Genomic DNA, 24364 nt, shown 5'->3' with positions numbered 1-24364 from the left:
TTTTCCCATGGTGCCCAAGATCACTTGACAATAAAATGTGTCACACTGAAATAGGGGGTTATCATTCTATTATTATTATTATTATTATTATTATTATTATTATTATTATTATTATTATTATTCTAATGTTCCTATTGTACCAAAGCCCAATACAGTACTAAGGCCATAGCGCAGATCCACAAATATGAAAAGTGAAAAGCATTGAAAGTCCTCAATTCTGCCCCCAACTTTGATTTCCTAAAAGAAAGCCCAACAACTTTGGGTGCCCCCCTCCCACCCAATACTGTACTGTATATTGATTCATTTTTGGGCAAAGATGGTGGGTTGTGCAGAGATGAAATAGTGGTATATGCACATGTGTCTCTGCATTTTCTACCTCTCTGCTAAAAAAAACTTTATATAGAGGAAAACATATTCCTATGCTTGTCATGCTTGTGGTATTTTGAACATTAAGAGGAGACCCAAAATAGAAACACTTGTAATATCAACTTGTGACTAATTTACCATCTGTCCTCCCCCCCTTCCCCCCCCCTTTTCCCAGATTTGCTAAGGGACTGCAGTATCTGGATTTCTGTTTTGTTTAAAAGTCCAGCAGCGTCAGTAAGAAACGAAGATGCTGTGTGAGCTCATGTTGACATATCCTCCAGCAGTCAGCTTTAAAAGGGCATTAGACACATGCATTCATGATGCAGGGCTGGAGGGTGGGGATGCCAGAGGGCCATTGGGTGGGGGGGGGGAGGGCACAGATTTAGACAGTTGCTGATTTGTTGGCATTTAATAAGTTTCTCAGCTTATTTATAGGCACAGGACAGAGACCCAAATGTGACATGATCTCTCAGCTTTGTGTTGCAAGTTTAAGCAAATAAAGAGGATGCGGTTTGGTAAAAGACATAGCTTTTTGTTTTGTTAGCTGATACAGATTAGTTATTTGGTTTATTTGAAATCATTTTTATATGGTTTTAGAAATACAAAACTATAAGAGTCCAAATATGTATCCATATACAGAAATCTTGTGATTTCTCCCCACCCCATCCATGGGGCCCCTTTTTGAACATTTACAGCTGCATATTCTTCCATACTCTTAACTTTTATATCAATCCATATTGTCCATTGTATTTGTTACACTACAAGTGAAATCAAAATACAGATACAGATTTGGTCATAATAAAGGGTTTTCAAAATGTTCATGATATATTCAAATATATCAACCCTGATGGCAGAAGATCAGACACAAGATTTAGTGTGTCATCTTAAAAAATATATATGTTTTTTTTTACTATGGCTAGGGGTCTCGTAAGCTGGAAAGGGCCCTGGGTCTCTATGAACTTCTAAGAGTGTGGGATGGAACACTGGGGCAGACAAGTCACAACAGTTCCTAGAGTGTCCACTAACAGGAACTCACCTGGAGGGACACCTGACTACAGGTCAGTTCCTGTTCCTCCAGATATGCTGAAGAGATTAGGTGGGACAAAAGCCCTAGCCTGCAATCACTCGCTCTCTTAGCTACTTCCTCCTTCGATGAGGACACATCTCCAGAGAATCTCTAGTTAGCATGGTTCTCACTCTAGGCCTGCAGCCAAGAGTGAGACCAAATGGAGTCTTACTTTACTAAGTAGTCTCTAGATATATATATACTTGTAACTTTTCTAAGCAAGCCTGCCTTTCTGAGATTATGCTGTAACTCAGGATGAAACTGTAAGTAAACTCTATCTTATTTTATAAACACTGTGTTGTGTATTTCTTTTAAGAGGGACAAAGGGGACCTTTGCCAGGAAGTGTAATATTGAACTATAAAGTGTAATATTGTTATAGAGATTCTAGCGAATCTAACGCACATGCTTTGCTGCGCACAAAAGGGGAATGTCACTCTGCTGATATTGGAAGCTTGCTAACACAAGCCTGGATAGGATCTATCTAATAATATATCCTAATCCACATCCCTAACATTCCCACAAAGGGTTATTAGGGCCCAGGACTGCGTATTTTTGTGTATTTTTGAAGGATTGCTTTGGATTGTGATTTTGAACTGAGTAGGATTTTTTCAGTTAGAACTTCCTGGTAAGCACATGGTCTATTGTTATCCAGTGTGCCTAGGGGATTAGCTACCCCTCCCCTCCCTCAGAGTTTACAGCACTGAGAACTCAGAGGCAGTGAAGATTATTTTGCATTTTGAGATATTTTTTTTAGAGATTTTGATTTTGGAATTTTTGGCAAATTTTTGAATTTTGAGAAATTTTTAGAATTTTGAGATTCCAAGATGGCTTTTGCAGATTTTGATAGTGGAGTTAAGCCAGGATTCATGGCTCTAGATGATGACAATTATGTATTTTGGAAACAACGCCTGATAGCATTTTTAGATGCAAGGAATGTTTTGGATGCCATTGAAAAACCTATGCCTACTGGCACAACAGCAGAGGATTTAGCCAAGATAGCAAATTGGAAACGCATGAACAGCGAGGCCAGATACATAATTTTGAGTGGACTTCGCAACAGGCATCTAACATCAGTTAATAGCAAAGATGATGCAGCTAAAATCTTAAAAGATATTGAGCGCAGGTATGGAGCATCTACTAAGAACTCCTACAGGAATTTGATGAGCAAATTAACTGCGCTGAGGATGAATTCAAGAGAAGAATTCACTGACCATATCAGCAAATTTAGTGAAATTGTTCAGAGGATTGATCTTACTACTAAAGCCCTTGATGAAGAAACAAAGGTTTCATTTTTGATAGCATCTCTAGGACCAAGCTTCAGTTCATTCAAGAGTTGCATGGATCGTGAAAAAGACCTGACTTTTGAAGAACTGATTGATCATTTGAGAGAGGAATGCAGAGATTACCTTGATTCTTCAGAAAGGAATACAGGGAGAAAGGACACTAATTATGCTTCCAAGCATTTTCAAAGGTCCAGACAAACGCCAAAGGAAATAATTTGCTTTAACTGCAATTTAAAAGGGCACATGGAGAAGGAATGCCGGGCACCTAGGAATAAATCCCGCCCCTTTCCACCAAAAGGCGAAAAGAAGGGGGGTCGTGGGCGTGCAATGATATTGCAAGAAAGAAATGTAGCTTTCCAGAGCTGTGAAGGAAAGCGCAATAAGTGGCTTCTGGACAGTGCAGCAAGCAGCCACTTCTGTTATAAAAGGGAATATTTCAATGAAATAGACAATAATAAACAGTCTGAGATTGAAATTGCTGATGGAAATGTTATAAAGTCAATAGGTGCAGGATCTTTGAACTTGAATTTCAAAGTGAACAATGAGTCTTTTGATACTACAGTGAGTAATGTTAAGTATGCACCAAAGCTGAACTGTAACCTAATAAGTGTGTCTAGCTTGGACAAGAAAGGTTGTGAAATTATATTTAAAAATGGACAATGCAATGTGATAAAAGATGGTGAAGTGTTTATTCAAGCCAAACTAATCAATGATGTGTATGAGATTGATATTTCAGAGAATGAGTCTGCAAGGGTTGCACAACCCAGCGAAAAGGATCAACCAGATCTGGAACTCTGGCACAAAAGGCTTGGACACAGGGACACCAACGTTATCCTGAAAATGCAGAAGGAAAATCTGGTAAAAGGTCTACAGGTAAAGAATTGCAGTACACCAATGCCAAACTGTACAACTTGCATAACTGAAAAGGCAGTCAAGCCTTCCTTCCCACGTTGTACAGAGAAGAGAAGCACAAAAGTCATGGACACTGTTCATACTGACCTATGTGGTCCGCTGAATGTACCTTCCCTAGGAAACAATAAGTACATTCTGATATTTATAGATGACTTCTCAAGATATTGTGTTGGATATTTTCTAGAAGAAAAGAGTCAGACACCGGAATTGTTCAAACTGTACTTAAACATGGTGAAGAACAAATTCCAGAGAGCTCCTTCCACCTTAATTTCGGATAATGGTGGAGAGTTTTGCTCACGGCAGATGAAGGCCATCATGGCACAAGAAGGCATAGCACATGTAACTACAGTTGCTTACACGCCTCAACAGAACTCCATTGCTGAGAGAAAGTTTAGGTCTATTATGGAGATGACAAGGTGCATGTTAAAAGAGGCCAACTTGTCACAGAAGCTATGGGCTGAAGCGGCGAATACGGCGATTTATCTGCAAAACAGATTGCCTACAAAGGGTGCAGAACGCACACCATTTGAACTTTGGCACGGGAGAGTCCCAAGTCTGCAGCACATATGTGTGTTTGGAAGTGTCTGTTATTACCACGTGCCCAAAGAGCGCAGACACAAGCTTGACTCCAGAGCAAAAGCAGGTATCCTGGTTGGATATGCTCCTGGAGGAAAGGGATATAGAGTTCTAGATCCAAAGAGTGGCAGAGCAGACCCATGCCATGTGGTTCATTTTGATGAACTAGGAAAGTTTGATACAAAGAACACTGTTATTGACTGTTCTAGAGAGTCACCAGATGAAGAGTTTATAAGTTTTCCTTTAGCACAAGGAACTAATATACCTTCTAGTGTCACAACACCCCCTACAGGCGACACCCCAGAAGACGCAGAGGTCCAGACCCCTGGCGGCACCAGAGACGAAGAGGAGGAGCTGTATGTGGACATGCCAGCGTTGGAGGAGGATGAGGATGCTGATGCGGTTGCACAACCAGAGGTCAGATGCTCATCCAGAACCAACAAGGGCGTTCCGCCACTACGACTGTCCTACTTTGCAGGGTCGGCGTCTCCACCAGAACCTTCCACTTGGGAAGAGGTAGAGCAGATGCCAGCCACCGAAGCCAGTCTCTGGAGGAAAGCCGCGCAGGAGGAGATTGACGCACTGCACAAGAATAAGACCTGGACACTCACAGAATTACCTGCTGGTAAGAAAGCAATTGGGAGCAAATGGGTGTTCAAGGTTAAAAGGGGTTCAGAAGGGGAGGTGCAACGTTACAAAGCAAGACTAGTGGCACAAGGTTTTTCACAGCAATATGGCCATGACTATGACCAAGTCTTTGCACCGACAGTAAGATACAGTAGCGTAAGATTACTTTTAAGCATCGCAGCATCTAAAGGGATGGAGGTGAAACACATCGATATAGCTACTGCGTTTTTGCATGGGGAAATTTCTGAAGAAATTTACATGAAGCAGCCTAAAGGTTTTATAAAGCCAAATGAGGCACATTTAGTTTGCAAGCTTCAAAAGGGACTGTATGGTTTAAAACAAGCAGCCAGAGCCTGGAACTTGAAATTGCATGGAATGCTGGTGAAACTTGGGTACAAGCAAGGTGAAGCTGACAAGTGTTTGTACACTAAGCAGAGTAATGGACAATTTTCTTATATTCTTGCCTTCGTTGACGACCTTTTAATCGCAACGTCAAATGACAGGGATTATAAAAATGTAGTCCAGCACCTCAACAAGGAAGTGCAAGTGAAGGAATTAGGACCAGTTGAGTATTACCTCGGGATTCAAGTGGAAAGAGAACAGGATGGTTCATTTCTACTCAATCAGAAGCAAAAGATAATTGAACTGTTGGAGAGTATGCAATTGCAGGATGCAAAACCCGTCGACACCCCGATGGCTACAGACTTCTTAAAGAACCAAGAGGATTCGAAGCTGCTGCCAAACAACACAGAGTATCGTTCAGCAATTGGTAAACTTTTGTATTTAGTTACCACATGCAGACCTGATTTAGCCAATGCAGTAGGGATTCTCAGCAGGAAAGTGAGTAGTCCCACTGAGCATGATTGAGTTGGTGTGAAGAGGGTGGTTCGATATCTTAAGGGTACAATGGATTGTAAATTAAAGTTACCAGCTGTCAGTGACCCTAAACTCATTGGGTACACTGATGCTGACTGGGCGGGTGATAATTCTGATTATAAATCCACAAGCGGGCATGTCTTTATGTATGGGGGCGGAGCTATCACATGGGGCAGTTATAAACAGAAATGTATAGCTTTATCGTCTACAGAATCGGAATATGTTGCGGCTACAGAAGCGTGCAGAGAGATTTCCTGGCTGGACCAACTCCTAACAGACTTTGGCGTGGAGAGAAAGGAACCTATAAGCCTGCTGGAGGACAACCAAAGCTGTCTAAAGCTGGCGCAGAATGAGAAGTTCCTAGCACGCTCAAAACACATTGGGGTCAGGTACCACTACGTTCGCCAGATGATACAAGATGGACTTGTCGAACTGTCGTACTGCTGCACATCGGAGATGACAGCAGACATCCTGACGAAACCCCTGCCAAGACAGAGTTTCCAGAACCTGCGTGTCAAGCTGGGACTCTTGGGTGGTTGAATAAAGTTGCTTATGTTTTGTTTTGTATGTAATGAATGTTGTGAATTGCCTGAGAAGGGGTTTGTGGGATGGAACACTGGGGCAGACAAGTCACAACAGTTCCTAGAGTGTCCACTAACAGGAACTCACCTGGAGGGACACCTGACTACAGGTCAGTTCCTGTTCCTCCAGATATGCTGAAGAGATTAGGTGGGACAAAAGCCCTAGCCTGCAATCACTCGCTCTCTTAGCTACTTCCTCCTTCGATGAGGACACATCTCCAGAGAATCTCTAGTTAGCATGGTTCTCACTCTAGGCCTGCAGCCAAGAGTGAGACCAAATGGAGTCTTACTTTACTAAGTAGTCTCTAGATATATATATACTTGTAACTTTTCTAAGCAAGCCTGCCTTTCTGAGATTATGCTGTAACTCAGGATGAAACTGTAAGTAAACTCTATCTTATTTTATAAACACTGTGTTGTGTATTTCTTTTAAGAGGGACAAAGGGGACCTTTGCCAGGAAGTGTAATATTGAACTATAAAGTGTAATATTGTTATAGAGATTCTAGCGAATCTAACGCACATGCTTTGCTGCGCACAAAAGGGGAATGTCACTCTGCTGATATTGGAAGCTTGCTAACACAAGCTTGGATAGGATCTATCTAATAATATATCCTAATCCACATCCCTAACATTCCCACAAAGAGGGCCTGCATTCATATAGGATAATAAATAATAATAATAATAATAATAATAATAATAATAATAATACAATTTGTATGCAACAGCAAGAAGGCTGTTTATCCTCATGCCTTACTTGTGGACTTCCTGAAGGCATCTGGCTGAGTTGGAAGCAATATCCACGCTAAACAGAAAAGCCATGGATATGAAGATATTTAATAGATGCCCTCTAAAATCCTTCAGTGCAAAGAGGTTTCAAAGATTGTCTAAGTTTCCATTATTTTCCAGGAGTGGCTTGTCAGTCTTTCTGAACACCCTGCCCTCACACCAAACCATGATCTAGAACCCAGTGTCTCTCTCCTCTTTGTTTCATAACAGAGGATTTCATAACACAGGGAATTAAGCTTTTCCAGATTCGAAACAGAGTCTGGAGGTGAAGAGGTGGGTGAGAGGGGGGAAAGGGTGATGGAACTGAACTGGAAAAAGAAGTTAGGGCAAATTACAGCTGACTGACCTTTCTGAAACACCACTAACTTGGAGGAGAACATGCATATGGGAAAGGTCATAGCAACCCAGAGACAGAGGGCAGGGAATGTGAATAACACAATCCTTGCTTCTATTTCCATAAATCAGCATTTGCAGTCCAGATCCAGGTGTGCCACAGCAAGACAGGAATGCAGATTCCATCCCGTAGTAAGAAGAATGTAGGAGGGGGGGTGAATAATACAATCATGCTTAGGATGACCTCCCCTTAACCCAAATGTGTGGTTTTTTAAAAATCACCTTTGAAAATATTTGACCTTCACCCAAATGGCAATTAAAGAGGGCACAGAAGAGAAAAGCATCTTAGAAATTTGTGAGGGCGTCTCAGCTATGAACCGCAAATAACCACTAACTCAAGGTAAGTACAGTATGCCTTTCCTGACCAATCATTGAGGAGTGGAAATATTCTGTGGAGAAGCTCACCCCAAAATGGACCTTCCCTAATGTATAGCCTGTGTTTCTTTGATCAACATTTCTTACATCGCTGTGGATCACAGACTGAGTGACCCTGCCCTGGATTTTCACCCCCCACCCACCCCCCAAAAATGGTCCAGGTAGTAGATGAGAGGAAAGACTTCAGGAGAGTGCACCAGTCAGTTTAGCTATTGTGGGGATCTATTTATTTAAAAATGTAGGCATTGCATACGCAGAGGTCACAGCCTTTCTCCATAACCGCTGAACTGTAATGAAACGAATTTGGCCACAATGTTCCATGCCCATCAGTGAGGGATCTGGCATAATTCCCCCCCCCCAAAAGCAAACCTTTCATGCCTAAAATAATGATTAAACACACAAAAAGTGGCACCCAAATTAGACATCACCAGCAGAAGCTCTGAAGACTCCAGCAGCATCCAATAGAAGGCAGATTGCCCACTGCTGCCTCAAAAGCCGCACCACCAGATGACATCACAAAATTCCACAGCAACCAACTGAAAACAGGCCTTTTGCAGCAACAAGGCCCAACCAACTGAAAACAGGCCTTTTGCAGCAACAAGGCCCAACACTGCCAAGTGGAGGTAGGGGCCTGCCGGGGGGGGGGGACTGAATAGAGGGCAGGGATAGGTAATGGGTCAGAACAGGGTGGGGGGAGACACAGGGAGGAAACCTGTCCTCTCCACAGTATCTCGCCTTGGCTTTGCAGACTGGATTTAGGGGCCTCCCTGGGTGGGGTGGGGCTGAATAGGTCACAGCATAGAATCAACTGAATATGGGCCTTTTACAGGGCCGTGCCTTTGGGTAGAATAAATGTTATTTCACATAACACACACGTGGGTAGGGGAGCCAGGGTTGGGATATGGCAAAATTTTACAGTACATGCGCATTGGGGGAATGATTGTGTGCAAAATGAACGGGTCACAGGGATAACCCGGGGGGGGTGGACGGAGGAGAGGAGGGAAATCACAGAGGTAAGTGGGGGGGGGGGTTAGCGGGAGGAGAGGGGGGAAATCACAGGGATAAGCCGGGGGTGGGGGGAAGAGGGGGCATAATAGGTTATGGATCAGGACAGAGTTGGGGAATTCACAGGGATAAGCCGGGGGGTGAGGGGAGGAGTGGGGGAATCACAGGGATACATCATGGATCAGCACAGGGTAGGGGAAATCACACAAATAACCCACAGCAACGCGTGGCAGGGCCAGCTAGTATATTAATAAATAGCCTGACTTGGTATTTGGCTGCTTAGATTCCTGGTTGTTAGTGTGGTTTCTTTGTCCTACTCTGAAAAAATCCTCAATTTCAGGGGTGGGGCACCTGTTCTGGCTGGCGAAACAGATCATAATCTCTCCTACCCCTCAGGGGGGGGGGTAAATTTGACAGGTGGGCATGGCTGGACACCTGTCAATCGGCTCACCTCACAATGAAATCACATGATTTTGGGACTTCAAAGCACCACGCAGGGTCTTGCACGATGCCCTGGAACACTGCTGACCAGCAGGCTTGAAATCATTGGATGGGTGGTGGCTGGTATATGCAGACATTTGTACAGTGGTACCTCGCAAGACGAATGCCTCGCGCAACGAAAAACTCGCTAGATGAAAGCGTCTAGCGATTCTTTGTTGCCTCGCAAGACCAAGCTTTCTATGGCCGCGTCTTGCAAGACGATTTTTTTCGCTTTTTTTTTTGCCGTCTGCCGTTTGTTTCCGCAAGACAAAAATTTTCGTGAGATGGCACAACCCGCGGAACGAATTATTTTTGTCTTGCGACGTACCACTGTATTAATGCATTTATTTTGTATGTTTTAGCTTGCTGTGCACATCATAGAGGGTTTTAAGCAAATATATATATTAAGGAATATGGAAATGGTCTAAGTTAACAAAATAGGTAAAGATAAAGGGTAAAGGGACCCCTGACCATCAGGTCCAGTCGTATCCGACTCTGGGGTTGCGGTGCTCATCTCGCTCTATAGGCTGAGGGAGCCAGCGTTTGTCCGCAGACAGCTTCCGGGTCATGTGGCCAGCATGACAAAGCTGCTTCTGGTGAACCAGAGCAGCGCATGGAAACGCTGTTTACCTTCCCGCCAGAGCGGTCCCTATTTATCTACTTGCACTTGGATGTGCTTTCGAACTGCTAGGTGGGCAGGAGCTGGGACCGAGCGACGGGAGCTCACCCCATTGCAGGGATTAGAACCGCCGACCTTCTGATCAGCAAGCCCTAGACTCCGTGGTTTAATCCACAGCGCCACCTGGGTCCCATGTTAACAAAATAATAAATATTATTACTTTTTTCACCCTGCTTTTCTATAATGTAGTCCGTGTCATTATGCATAAGGTTTCTGGGTGTTTCCATGTGATCTCCCATCCAGGTGCTGACCAAACCCACCTTAGGCCTTACCAGGGTTGCTCCATCACACCAAGGATTCTGCACTGTGCGCTGGAATTGGAGCAGGCCCCTTCCAGCTCTGTGAAATTCATTTCATCTAAAGCTGCTGCCAAACATCCATTAAGCAGGAAACAATTTATAGCCCCTACTGAGTGGATCTGCCAGAACTTCATAAGACGTGCCCTTAGGTGCCTAGTTCCCAGTAAATGCTAATATTACGACAGCTTCCAGAATAAGGCTTTACTTTGTGAAAGTGAAAGATTATTTTGACCTTTTCCAAGTTTACACAAGCAGTGAATTTCTCTGTCGGACATCCAGTTCTTCTTGCAGTTTCTTTCTTTCTCCCCCCCTCCCTTTTTTTTTGTTCTAAGACCTGTTCCAAAATGGAGCATCTCTGATTTCCTAGGCTATGTGCACATTACCATTTACTCTGGCTCCAGTGCGCTTCCGCCACTGCTGTTTAAAGCTGAGTACTGTACACATGATGCTAGCCACAATCCACCTCTATCCATTCGTTTCTTGAGTAATACTGTTTACTGATGTGTTTCCCTTCAACTTCCACCTGGTTTTAAAACTTAAGCTACGGTTAAGCTGAGGTGTACATTTTATACATCCGCTGCACATGTGCAGATAATGTCCTCACTGAGGGTGCATTCAGTTGTGGGGAACGTGACATTAGTTTTCCTGATTATAATGCTAGCGTTTTTGTCCCATGCTCTAATGTTCCTTTCACACTGCAGTACCTGTTGAGTTATGGAACTGTGGCTACTTGACGGATATACCAACAGGTTTCACTAAATTTCACTCACACCTCTGGGTGTGACACAACAACTGGGCAACACCACTACTCCCCCCCAATTTCTGCACATGTGTGCTTCCGTTACCACATGATTCTCCCGTGAAAACAGCAGGAAAGAACTACGTGCTGGAGAGATTTCTGAACATGTACCATTTTATTCTATCTTGTGGCCACAACCAAGCGATGGAATCATGAAATACCTGCAGAGCAAAGTAATTACTAAGAAGAATCAACACAGCTATGCATCTTTTCTTGAAATAACAGCAGCTGATGTTGCATCTAAACAGAAGCACTGTGGTGACAGAAAATAGAAAATGATGTTGCCATTTCTAACAAAGCAGAATAAATACAACATTAACACAACTTGTACACATTTGCGTTTTAAAATGGCATTTCACAGCTGTTGCTTGATGCTTTTGCACAGAGAAACCTTTCCATCTGATTTATCCCCAGCATTGAATTCATAATATTCAAGCCCACAGCGCAGCTCTCTTCGTCTTGAACTATGAATCAGTCAGTACAGCACCGATCAATTTTATTTATCAGTTTTAATTTTATTCTTTTCCAGTCTATACCAAAATCAGGGAGAGTACCCTTATCTGTGGATGGGTGAATCCCATGGAATGTACCTAATACCGTGCAATAAGTACTCCACTAAAAGGAGATTTGAGCCCAGCTTGAGAGCTTAACACCGTCTACTACACTACACAGACTCTAATATAAACATGAACCCATTTCCAACCCTCAAACAAATCCCAGCCAAGGAACCTTGAGAACTATCGCTCTATGAAAAGAAACCTGTGACAACTTAATCTGATTCATAGTGGTCTAAGTTTGCATTATAGATGAGACACAAAATCACTTTCTTTGCATTTTGTAGGATGAGTGATGTGAATGCAAAATTCAAACCAGCTAGAAGTTTTGGGTTGAATCTCTTTAGCTCCCCCAATCCCAGCCCACCCTACCAGTTTTGTACTCCGCATCAGGGGCACCCATTCTTGCAGATAAGAGGGCATCAAAGGTGATTATGCTGTCGTGTGTGAAAACACCCTTGGTTTTGTGTGTCCCCCAACTTCAACTTTATGTGTCAGCCAAGAGTACTGAGAGCTGATCCCTGGCTGGAGACACCACCTGGAGATTTTGCATGTCTTCTTTTAACAGCAGGGAAAGATTATGCAGCACATTAAGGTTGGCCTTGCCACCCAGCAGAGAGAGGCTGCAAGGTGCATGAGTGAGGTGTAGGAGGACAAGAGCACCATGTGTGTGCCACACGACCTGCCTTGCATCCCCCAAGTTAGCCTGCAACTTCCAGGAGCACTGTCCCCTTCAAACCTGCTTCAATTGGCCACCTGGGGCAATTCTGGTCCAGTCTGCTGGATTCAATCACATAGGGCTCATCCAGATTTCCTTTTGCATCACACTTTCCAGGCACAGGTCTGTGCTTTAAAGCTCTGTGCCTGGTGTGTCTGAGTGGTTATTTTTTTGTCCTGATGCTTTCCCCGGGGAAACCAGTGTTTTATCATTGAATCAGAGCAAACGGCAATCTCCGGGAAACCGGGAAACTCAGCTACATTAGGAAAGAAACAGCGTTTTGAATGCACTATAAACACCAGATGGCGCCAGAGAGCAGGGAATTTTTAAACATGATTTTCAATACGTATTTTCTTTTTCTTTAGTTATAACGATCTAACTTATGACTACTTATAGCGTTCCACCCCCCCTGTGTGTAGCTCCACCCTTGATTGATGTTTGCTCTAATTTAGTGGTAAAATGTGGATTTCCCCAGGAAGAGGCGGGGAGGCACACTTGGACACAGAGGTTTAAATCCCAGACCTATGCCATCCAGACACAGCATCTGGGTGAGCCCATAGATAGGCACATTCAGGTTGCGCAATGAAACCTGATTTAGAGCTAATGTGCAAGAAATCTGCTTCCCCACAAAGATTGGGCTTTCTGCTGAAAGGAAAGTAATGGGGAAATGCACTGGAAGGTGTGGGATAATGCAATGTCATCTAATCCCACCCAGAAACAAATCAAGGTGAGCAAGTCACTAAATAGCCAACGTCATCTAGCCTCCCTGCAAACAAATCAGATGAATCCTTAAATAGGTCATCTGGAAGCAGGTTCTGTATGTGGACTTGGGGTAGACTTAACTTTAGACTCCAGGGGTGCCATCTCACCCTCAGGATTGTGGATGCCCACTGCTGCAACGTGGATGTGCGACGTCACACGCGCACACCTGCACATAGTGCGTGTGACATCACAAACACCACGTGAAGGTGTGGGGATGTGAAGTTGCACCTCCAGGTTGCGGTGGCTGGCGGTGGTGGCAGATCCTCTCCCTCCTCCTTTCCACAGCCAGAAAGGCACCCTTTTCCACAGGGAAGGACTCAGACTTGGAGGCAGAGAGACTCTGCCTTCGCATCTGAGCCCCCCACCCCCCAAAAGGCTGCCTCATAGGCTAGCTGAACTGCTTCTCTCTTGAAGGCAACACCACTGCTGCTTGCTGGCAGTTCTCATTGCCTTTATGGGTGCTCAGCCCCCATAATCAAATTATTGTGGAAGCCCAAGCACTCACGGCCCCCTGGAATTGTCTCCTATGTTGGACACTCCTTCCATTCCTGTTGTGCTCCAAGCCACCCTCTTTTATCTGTTGTAGGCAACTCATAATAGCAGTTTTACTTGTTTTAGCAGGTGGGAGTGGAAACTGGGGAAGATCGCGGTGGAAACTACATTATCTTTCACCTCCACGGAGATGTATAATATCTGACGCAAGCTGGCAAACTGTATTGTTAGAGGGAGAGAGAGGTAGCTAGGGGGATATTGCATTGCTTTCCTAAACAAGGTGGCTGTGTGTCTGATTTTGTGGAGGACAGTCCTCTATTTGAAAAGCTGTCGGGTGACAATCCTCTGCTCAAAGCCCTGTCTGGTCCAAGTCTGGTTTAAAAGAAAAAGAACCCTAAAAGGTGTGACCAGGAGGAGACTTGAAGTCAACAGTTAGCACTTGTGCAGCAGAATGAGAAGGCTCCCAGGCGTGGATCCACCGGGGGTGGGGACCCCTATAAATAAGTCAGATATTAGATCGTTATAACAAAAGGGAAAAAAAAACCTTATGGAAAATCGTGTTTAAAAATTTCCTGCTCTCTGGCGCCACCTGGTATTGCATGTTTATAGCACATTCAAATCATTGTTCCTTTGCTAATGCAGCTTAGTCCCAAATCTCCTGGTCACAGTCTTCTCTGGCAAGATGCATTCCACATTTGAGGTGTTCGGAACGAGCATAGCCAGGATTTATTTTGGGGGGGTGGGCAGGCTTTATGTTAGGGGGAGGAAAACCTCAGTGTGTTAAGTTGGGTTTTTTTATTGATGTACTTGATTGGGGGGAGGGTGCAGCTGCCCCCCTGCCCACCCCCCTGCTATGCCCATGGTGCTCAAGTGCAGAATCTCGACAGCCAGCCCACCTCCTCCATTTTGTTTCTGCTCCCATGCTGTCGAGGCGTTCCAAACACGGAATCTCAATCAGTGCAAGGTGATCAGAAAGCCGGTTTAATACTGTGCGAAGGATGCTTTAATTAACAGGAATTGTATAGGAAAAAAGTGGGCTGGACAAAAATAGCAAATTGCTTTGTTATTGCCTAAGCTGCTTCCATTCAGGGGAACCGCTTTTGATGCCCAACAGGAAGATGGGAGGTGGAGGAGAGAGAGAGAGAGAGAAAGAGAGAAATCCATTGTGCAATGCTAGAAAGCTCAGTTCTGGTTACTTTTTGGTTTTAATAAACCTTTTCCCATAGTCTTGAGTTTTTCCCTGTGATGTGGAGCTGACAAAATGAGGCTGGAGGGCCGGAAATCAAACCAGCGAACCTTCTCCCAGCTCTCATTGTGTCTGATGAAAGCAATCTTAATATTGGGGTGGGGAGGGGCTCCCGGGCGAGAGCTCAAAGTCATGCAAAAGTTCTCTGCTCTTCCTCCGAGCCTTGATTTCTTTGTTCTTGCTGGCTATCTGAAGATCTTGAAGAATGGCAAGGCATTAACCATTTTATTATAGAGAGGGAGGGAGGGAATATCGACACGGCTAGGCAGGAGAAAATAACAGGCCAGGCCAGAATAACAGGCCACATTTCCCCAACATGGTTCCCTCCACTGCAACTCCCATGTTCCCTAGCTAGGGAAGGAAGACGAGGCAACCAGAACCACCATATGGCTGTTTTAATGCAGTTGTTTTAATTTAATGTAGTTTTGTTTTAATTATGGGTAGCTGTATTGTCTGCACTAATGATGGGTAGCTGTATATTTACAATTGGCTTTATCCTTGTTATTTTGCTGTTTTATTTGTGAACTTTTTTGGTCTTTCATCTTAAAATGAAGAGGAGGAGGAGGAGGAGGAGGAGGAGGAGGAGGAGGAGGAGGAGGAGGAGGAGGAGGAAACCTTGAATAACTGACTCCATCCAGGTTCCATAATGCTCCCCCTCCTTAAAAACCGACACCACAGGGTTGTCTGAAGGACCCTCTTGCCCTAAGGGGTGAGGGGTGGAGAAGAAACAGTAACAGTTTTTACTAAACGCACAAATTGTCTTTTCCATTCTTTTGTAACTTTTTTTTAAAGTGATGCTTCTTGGAATAATCTTACGTAAATTGCTTTGTGAGGTCTGCCTGAAAAGAGGTATATAAATACTGTAAATAGATAATAGGCACCAGCAGTGCTATTTTTCTAGAAAAAAAGAGGTGCGGAACACCTCCCTCATTCTCTTAGAATGGCAATGGCGCCCACCTGAGAGTCCCGGCTGGAAAAAAACACCCCTGGGCATCAGTGAGGGAGGACTATAACGCCATCAAGCCATCAATACTCAGGCAGAATTACAGTGGTACCTCTACTTACGAATTTAATGCGTTCCGAACGCACATTTGTAAGTCGAAAAAATTCGTAAGTTGAATCCCATAGAATTGTAAGTCGAAGCAACCCTATCTAAAAATTCGTAAGTAGAAAAAATCCTATCTAAACCGCATCCAAGATGGCGGACGGAGCTCTGTTCGTAAGTAGAAACATTTGTAAGTAGAGTTATTCGTAAGTAGAGGTACCACTGTACAAGATCTGACCTGTCCTTCTGGCCTGGACACTGTCACCCCCTCTGCTCTTGGATCTGATGGGGGCAGAGGCAGGCAGGTAAGAGCATTTCAGAGGCAGGACTGACCGTTTTCAAGGGCGAGTCCATCAGAACTGGCACTGCTACCACGACTGCAGCTTTAAGGACTGTAACTTTCAAGAACCGTTGCTTGAGCTTTAGCCTTCTCCCTCCTGTTCCTCTTTTCCTTGTGTGCCATGTACAGTGTTTTTACTTAGTGAGCCTGGCGACAAAGGCTATATATGAAATTATTTTTGTAAGCTGCCCTGGGATAAAAGGTAAAGGGACCGCTGACCATTAGGTCCAGTCATGACCGACTCTGGGGTTGCGCGCTCATCTCGCATTATTGGCCGAGGGAGCCGGCGTATAGCTTCTAGCTCATGTGGCCAGCATGACAAAGCCGCTTCTGGCAAACCAGAGCAGCACATGGAAACCATAGCTGCCAAGTTTTCCCTTTTCTCGCGAGGAAGCCTATTCAGCATAAGGGAAAATCCCTTTAAAAAAGGGATAACTTGGCAGCTATGATGGAAACGCCGTTTACCTTCCCGCCGGAGCGGTCCCTATTTATCTACTTGCACTTTGACGTGCTTTCGAACTGCTAGGTTGGCAGGAGCTGGGACCGAGCAACGGGAGCTAACCCCCGTCACAGGGGATTCGAACCGCCGACCTTCTGATCAGCAAGCCCTAGGCTCAGTGGTTTAACCCACAGCATCATGGGGGATACCTTCAACTAAAAAGCAGGGTATAAATTGTGGAAATATCAAAATAGGGACAGTGAGGCTGCAATCACTTAAACGCTATGGGACTTGCTGCGTGCGTGCGTGCGTGCGTGCGCACACACACACACACTGCACCATATATATAACTTGCAAATATTTATAAACACACACACACACACACACAAACATTCATTCTGCTGTGATTTACCACCAGCCAGTATCCAAAAATAGGAACTGTTCTCTGGTAAATAGGACCTGGTTTCTGGATTTTAGCTACTGTGTGGGGAAAGAAGTGTCTGGCCCCCGTGGGGATTAATTCTGAACTTTTTTTTTTTGCTCAGGAATATAACTTGGGGTTTTTGTTTGTTTTTACAGTTTTAGCAGACCTATTCTGGCTTGATCATCAAATATTAGAACTAGAAGAAACAAGCACTGATGCAAATAAAGAAATATTCTGCTGCTGATTTAAAGACTAGTGAATTGCTAAATATTTTTATTAGCTGCTTGCTGGAACTAATTTCACGCCCTGTAGATATAGTGCTTAAGTGGGAAGTAGCGTTAAATTATTCTCCTTTGCAAAGGCAGGGCGATCTCCATCACCACAAGACACCACTAGGTGGCAGGCACATGTCTGAAAGGCAGAGCCAGGAACTTCGTGCTTCTGGATAGGTTGTCTGAAGGGGACAGGGAGAGAGAAGATCCTAAATTCATTCCCCCTTCCCGCAAAGGAAGCTTTTAGTCTGACATGGATCTGAATTGAAATGCAAAAACGCTAAGGAAGGATATGAAGCATGGCTGGTGTAGGGTGAAGCCTGGAGAAAGATGATGTGACTGGGGAGGAATGTGCATTCTGGGGAGAGTCCTGAGGGCCAGATGGGGAGGTCCAGAGGGCCACTTTTGGCCACCAGGCTCCCTGTTCCTGCCCTAGAGAGCTCAGGATGGAACACAGCAGGTGTTCCTAGTCTATCTTCACAAGAACTCTTTGAGGCAGGACATGGGACTCACCCCATGTCACCCCAGTGACTTTAATGGGCTAGCCGAGATTTGAATCCAGTTCAAGTCTCCCAAGGAAATGTTCGTATCAACCTCCTCACACCTGCTATATATTTCGGAAAGTTCTGCTTTGTATACATTTGGACAGCTCTCAAGATATCGTAACCAGTTTTTGCATAATGGTTCCTGAGGTGACGGAGCAGTTTTTTCACCGTTGCTGCCTTGAATTCAGTTGGACGCTGTTTTGAATTAAGATGGCGGATTGGAACTTTCAAAAAGGCACTAATTTCTACTCCCTGCTTATCATTCCCGAGCAACGCTGAATGCCACACTCTTAGTACTGTACTGTACTTAATAAATTTGTGGCAGACTAGCGCAAGTGTAGAGAACTTGTAGCCCCCCCCCCCCCCGGTCTTGCCATACTACAACGTAGCAAGGATGGGTATGTTTTGGGTCGCATAGTGCAGGCATCCCCAAACTGCGGCCCTCCAGATGTTTTGGCCTACAACTCCCATGATCCCTAGCTAACAGGACCAGTGGTTGGGGAAGATGGGGGTTGTAGTCCAAAACATCTGGAGGGCTGAAGTTTGGGGATGCCTGGCATAGTGTTTCAGAAAGTGTGAATTAGCTGGGTTTGCTTTTTAAATGCAAACCTTCTTCCCCACTTCCCAGCTTGTGCTGTTCTCCTCACTCTTTCCTACAATGGGCTAAATCCCTTCGCTCCATGTTGTTCCCAGCCCAGCTCTTTAAAGGGGTCTTTACTCTAAACGTCACCTCAATTTGGGGGTCTGTATCATCACTTGGTGCTGTTGGGCCGCTGCTGGGCCCCCAGCAATATGGCAGGGCCTGACACCTGCCCTACCGTAGGTCTTCCTAAAAAAAACCTCTGGCCCCGCATTCAGAGCAGCACTGGGTGGCTAAGTCCATCCACCATCTTAGTTTCCCACAAAGGCTTTTACTGTAGTACCATTCTGGGGCATTCTCAGAAATTTAAATGGCACTTAGACTCTGCCACAGGGTCCACTGAAGAGGGTACATTCCCTAGTGCCTCCTCAACCCTAAAGCACCCGTCCCATTCTTGGGATTGCTATCTATTTTAAATTGTTTTTAAGCTGGTATTTTAAATTGTCGTGGCCCACCCTGGGTGAAGGGCAGCTAATAAATCAATTTGTTTTTTTAATGATCGCTACTACTACTTCCCTGACCTTGTTCCACAGACAGCAAAGAACCAATGGCATGGATATCCATAATGTTCCTTACGTTGTTTTAAGTTACAAATAATGCTATGACCATCTTACATGTGATATGAAACCAAATATAAAGCTGATTTTTCCATAATTCTTTATGATGGACAAAGATCCCTGTGTGTGTGTGTGTGTGTGTGTGTGTTCATATTCTGCCATGGAAACAGTGAAGGCCAAAAGCTTCTCGCCAGTTTTCTTGAAATACAAGTTTGTTCTATAAACAGCCAAGGGATAACTTGGCCTTTTCTGGGAAGAACAACAAGAAAAAAAGAAAGTTCAAATAATATAAGGGGTTGTAATGGCTCCTGTGGGGATAAAGTGTGTATGTGGTGTTTTTTTAAAACCTCTCCTCACAGGAACCCATTTTGTATTATCTTTCTCTTGCTGATGGCGGAAATCAATTTTAATAGAACTGACAGGAAATGAGGATGTAAAACTTCAAATAGAACAAATCCTGCAAGGTTCAGAAAAAATAAAATAAGATATGAAGTCATTTATAAAGTTTAGAAAAATCTGATTTTTTTCCCTCAAGTGAGCAGCCTTTTAGAAAGATCCAAACACCACAGCCATGTCTGGCAAAAGTCTCTCAAATGGCAAAGCCAGAAATGTGCAGTTAAAACAGTTCCTTCCAGTAGCACCTTAGAGGCAGTGGATCTGAAGAAGTGTGCATGCACACGAAAGCTTATACCCAGAACAAACTTAGTTGGTCTCTAAGGTGCTACTGGAAGGAATTTTTTTTTATTTTGTTTAGACTATGGCAGACCAACACGGCTACCTACCTGTAGTTAAAACAGTGTACATCTAAAAATATAAATCAAATTGAATAATATAAATATAATTTATGTTCCACAGACAATACCGTTGTGGGGAAATATATAACAAGGAATATCACTCAAACCATTATTCTGCTTTTGAGCCATATTGTCAGTTATAACAAGAGAAATTTACAAGTTCATGTTCTTCACATTAGGCTTGATGCTTGCCCCAAATTGCAACTTGGATTGAATATTGTGGTTCTGTCACTTCCAACCACCATTCCAAAAATTAAAAATCTGGCAGATATTCCAAAATCTGTCATGTTTTTGATCAATCTTCTTATAATGAACTATGCTTAAATGAAGGCTTATTATACATTCCTCACCTCAGTGCTCACAGAGACGGTGGGGAAGGGGTAAAGGGAAGATTTTGTTTTTCAGCTGGGCCAGTTCGGTTCCAGCCAATGAAAAGAGTTGGATGGCTTTAGATCTACCTGAAAAGGGTTTTGATGCTCTCCCCACCCCACCTTACTTTGAGCTGTGATCCTCTTCCCATCTCGTGTCTGATGTGTTAACAGATTGGATTCACTCCAACAACATATTCGATTGGGCCACCTACGGTTTGAACATTATCAAGGGACAACCTTTTCCATTGGTGCAAGATTCACAGTAAGGAAGGGGAAGGAATTCAATTCAGTTTGCGTTGAAAGGGGAATTTATATAATCTGCACTTTCTGAAACAGCATGTGGAGTGAAACACAGCCATCTATTGAAATTCACACTTCTATGAATGTATTGTTATATTGGGGGAAGGTGTGTATTAGGCAGAATTGCATACAGAATGTGTGTGTGTGTGTGTGTGTGTGTGTGTGTGTGTGTGTGTGTGTGTGTATCCCACTGAAATACTGCTTAGTTTTCATCATGAGGCCTTTAATTTTTTTTAAAAAAAGGATATGAAAATCTGAATACTGTAACAGAATCCTGGAAAAATAAAAAACTGGAAAAAAAACTGGATTCTAGATTCAGGTAGGTTGGTCTGACGCTGTTGAAATAAATAAAAAAGTAAAAAATTGTCCAGTAGCACCTTAGAGACCAACTAAGTTTGTTCTGGGTATAAGCTTTTGTGTGCATGCACACTTTAGATACACTGAAGGGTTTTTCTCAGAAGGGTAGTAGGACCCACCCCCACCCCCACTATATATAAGGGCATGGTGACCTGCCTTTTAGAAAGATCCAAACACCACAGCCCTGTCTGGCAAAAGTCTCTCAAATAGCATAGCCAGCAATGTACAGTTAAAACAGTTCCTTCCAGTAGCACCTTAGAGGCAGTGGATCTGAAGAAGTGTGCATGCACACAAAAGCTTATACCCAGAACAAACTTAGTTGGTCTCTAAGGTGCTACTGGACAATGTTTTAATTTTTTGAAATAAACTGAGATTGACATATTTGCCCATGCCTGTTTTGCAACAAGGACTTGGATGGATGCAAAAATTAAACTACCAGAAAGAAATCTGTGTACTTTAAGAGCATTTATGGTAGTTCTTATCTCTCATAATAATCAGAGATACTTGTTCCTGAAGAATAATCACATTAGAATCCCAAAAACCTCTGTATGGAGGTGTGAAAAAAACCTATTGTAACTTTTGGCACTGATTGGCGCTTCTCCACCACCACCAGCAGAGGTGGCAAGGTGGGGAGCGCAGGCGGCAGCAGACTCAAGCGGCGAAACAGGATGTGCAGCCTCTGGATGCCCCACAATACATACCAGTACAAGATATGCTTTCAATGTGTCATTTCTGTGCAAACAATGTTTAACCATCTGCACCTGATTTATCCTCACAGGTAAAGGACCCCTGGATGGTTAAGTCCAGTCAAAGGCGGCAATGGGGTTGTGGTGCTCATCTCGCTTTCAAGCTGAGGGAGCTGGAGTTTGTCCATAGACAGCTTTCCGGGTCATTTGGCCAGCATGACTTAACCGCTTCTGGCGCAACGGAACACCGTGATGGAAACCAGAGCGCACGGAAATGTCGTTTACCTTCCCGCTGCAGCAGTACCTATTTATCTACTTGCACTGGTGTGCTTTCAAACTGCTAGGTTGGTAGAAGATGGGACAGAGCAACGGGAGCTCACCCCGTCATGGGGATTTGAACTGCTGACCTTCTGATCGGCAAGCCCAGGAGGCTCAGTGGTTTAGACCACAGCACCACCTGCGTTACCTTGTGAGACAGTGGAGGCTGGTCCAACAGGTCTAATGGGTCGCTGCCCCAGAAGTCTCAGTCTTCCCTCACTAAGCCCCCACCTGCCTGCCTTCTTTAATTACAACGGGTCCAGGAGGGAGCACGGGCTGTCAGCTTCATCCTATGCAGTCTTGCCTTTGTAGGACCCGTCAGGGAAGAGTGTGGGGGACGGGGCACGCTGGCTCTGCCTGTCATTGGCTTTGCCTCCACTTCCTGTCAAAACGTGTGCCATGCTCTGAAAAGAACAAATTGCCCCAGAGATTCCCTACCACGGCCAAAAAGAAAATGAGAGAAGGCTGAAAGGCACAAATTGCATGCAGACAACAGCGACGATACACAATCTGCAGACATTCTGCTCATTTGTAGCTTTGTCTCTCCGAGTCCGAGAAATCACTGCAGGCACTTAGCCAGAAAAATATGGTGGTAAGGGAGCATGATAACCCTAGAGGGGGCATTGAATCATTGCACCAGAGCCAGAACATGAATGCAGGAAGCCTAATAATGTTTTAAGTTATTTGATTGCATTTCTTCTTAGTGAGCAATTTGGCAGAATGCTGCCTGTGCAATTTCTCAAAGGGGTTAGCTGCTCCTCTACGCCCTACAGCCCTGGATCAGAAGCACTAGTTAGCATCAGCAGAGGAAGATGATTTGCACAGCATCATCCTGGAGCCCATCTATTCCAGCTACCCGATCCTTTTGACTGAGGATTGAACCTGTGTGTGTGTGTGTGTGTGTGTGTGTGTGTGTAATGGTAGACTCTAAAATTTTAGGAACTGCTTGGATATTGTGACCTTAGGGCAAGTCCTCAAATTGCCAACTTCTGAATACTAAGGGACGATTTCTAAATTACAAATCGTCCCTTAGTATTCAGAAGTTGGCAATTTGAGGACTTGCCCTAAGGTCACAATATCCAAGCAGTTCCAAAGATTTTAGCTTTCTCAAACCCTTCCTCATTTCTCCAGTTTTTTCAGTGGACTCTGAATCATTACATGGTATACGGCCCCCAGGAGGTTGACTACGAGGGAATGTGCCCCTTAGGCTGAAAAAGGTTCCCCAGCTCTGTTCTAATCCATGGTCAGCAATGCTATCCATTGCATGCATTGTACCCCTTCTTTTACCCCCACCCCTATATTTCTGGACACACATTACATCCCAGGAGCAGAAATATATCAGGCCAGTTATGCCTCTGCACAATGAGTAGCTTTTGTTTAGAATTAATGGCCTCTGTAGTTGCTTTTACATTAGCCATTTCTCTGAAAAGGGCTTCCACTTTCCAGTGTTGTGTTGTTGTTGTTTTGTAAAAGCTTTAATGTCCATGCTCTTGCCTGGTAGAGCTAGTCAGCTTCAATTCAACACAGCTGGGTTGCACTGCTCTCTCTCTCTCTCTCTCTCTCTCTCTCTCTCTCTCTCTCTCTCTCTCTCTCCCCATAGAATGTGATAAAGAAGATCTATATCCCAAGCCTCGGAGCAAATTCCATGCCCTGAACACATGGCAAATGTTGTCAGATGGCAGCATCCAGACTGAGTTCCAAGAGAAGCCATCCAGTCATTGATAATGAAACTGAAATGCTTAACTGTAAAGTGGGTAATCATCATTAGTTCCTTTGGTATTCCTCATAATGACATTAATCATGGCGTACTCATTAGATTTTAATAGGCCTATAATATGTTAATCCATAGTAATTCTATTGCAGTTCAGCATTAGCTAATGCCCACTTCTTGGAAAGTGTTCTGTAAGTCCGTTTTATAATACAGCTTACGTATTCCATCTGGATAAAGAGAAGAAAAACGAGGTTTCTCCGAAGCTTAGGGCTGAGGTGATGGGTAAACGATAGCCCAGTGTGATTGTCCAAGCAAAGGGGTTCATAGGATCATGTCCCTGTACAAGGGGTGTTGAGTTGATATGGTCACAAGAATGCAATATAGCATCCTCATTTCAAGGCAATTTATATTCTTGTTACGACCCAGCAGCATAGACCAGTGATCTTCGACCAGTCCAGACCCAAGACCCACCTCTGACTCCCAAGCTGCAACATGGGACTCATGTTCACTTGTGATTTATTTTTAACTAGCTGGCCCTGCCTCACATTGCTGTGGGATATTTGTGTGATTTCCCCTACCCTGTGCCGATCCATGACGTATCCCTGTGATTCCCCCACTCCTCCCCTCATCCCCTGGCTTATCCCTGTGATTCCCCCCTCATCCCCCTCCCTCATCCCTGTAAATCCCC

This window comes from Zootoca vivipara, chromosome 14, assembly GCF_965207765.1.
Source record: "Zootoca vivipara chromosome 14, rZooViv2.hap1.1, whole genome shotgun sequence".
Classification (NCBI taxonomy): Eukaryota; Metazoa; Chordata; class Lepidosauria; order Squamata; family Lacertidae; genus Zootoca; species Zootoca vivipara.
Note: the sequence above shows the minus strand (reverse complement) of the source record.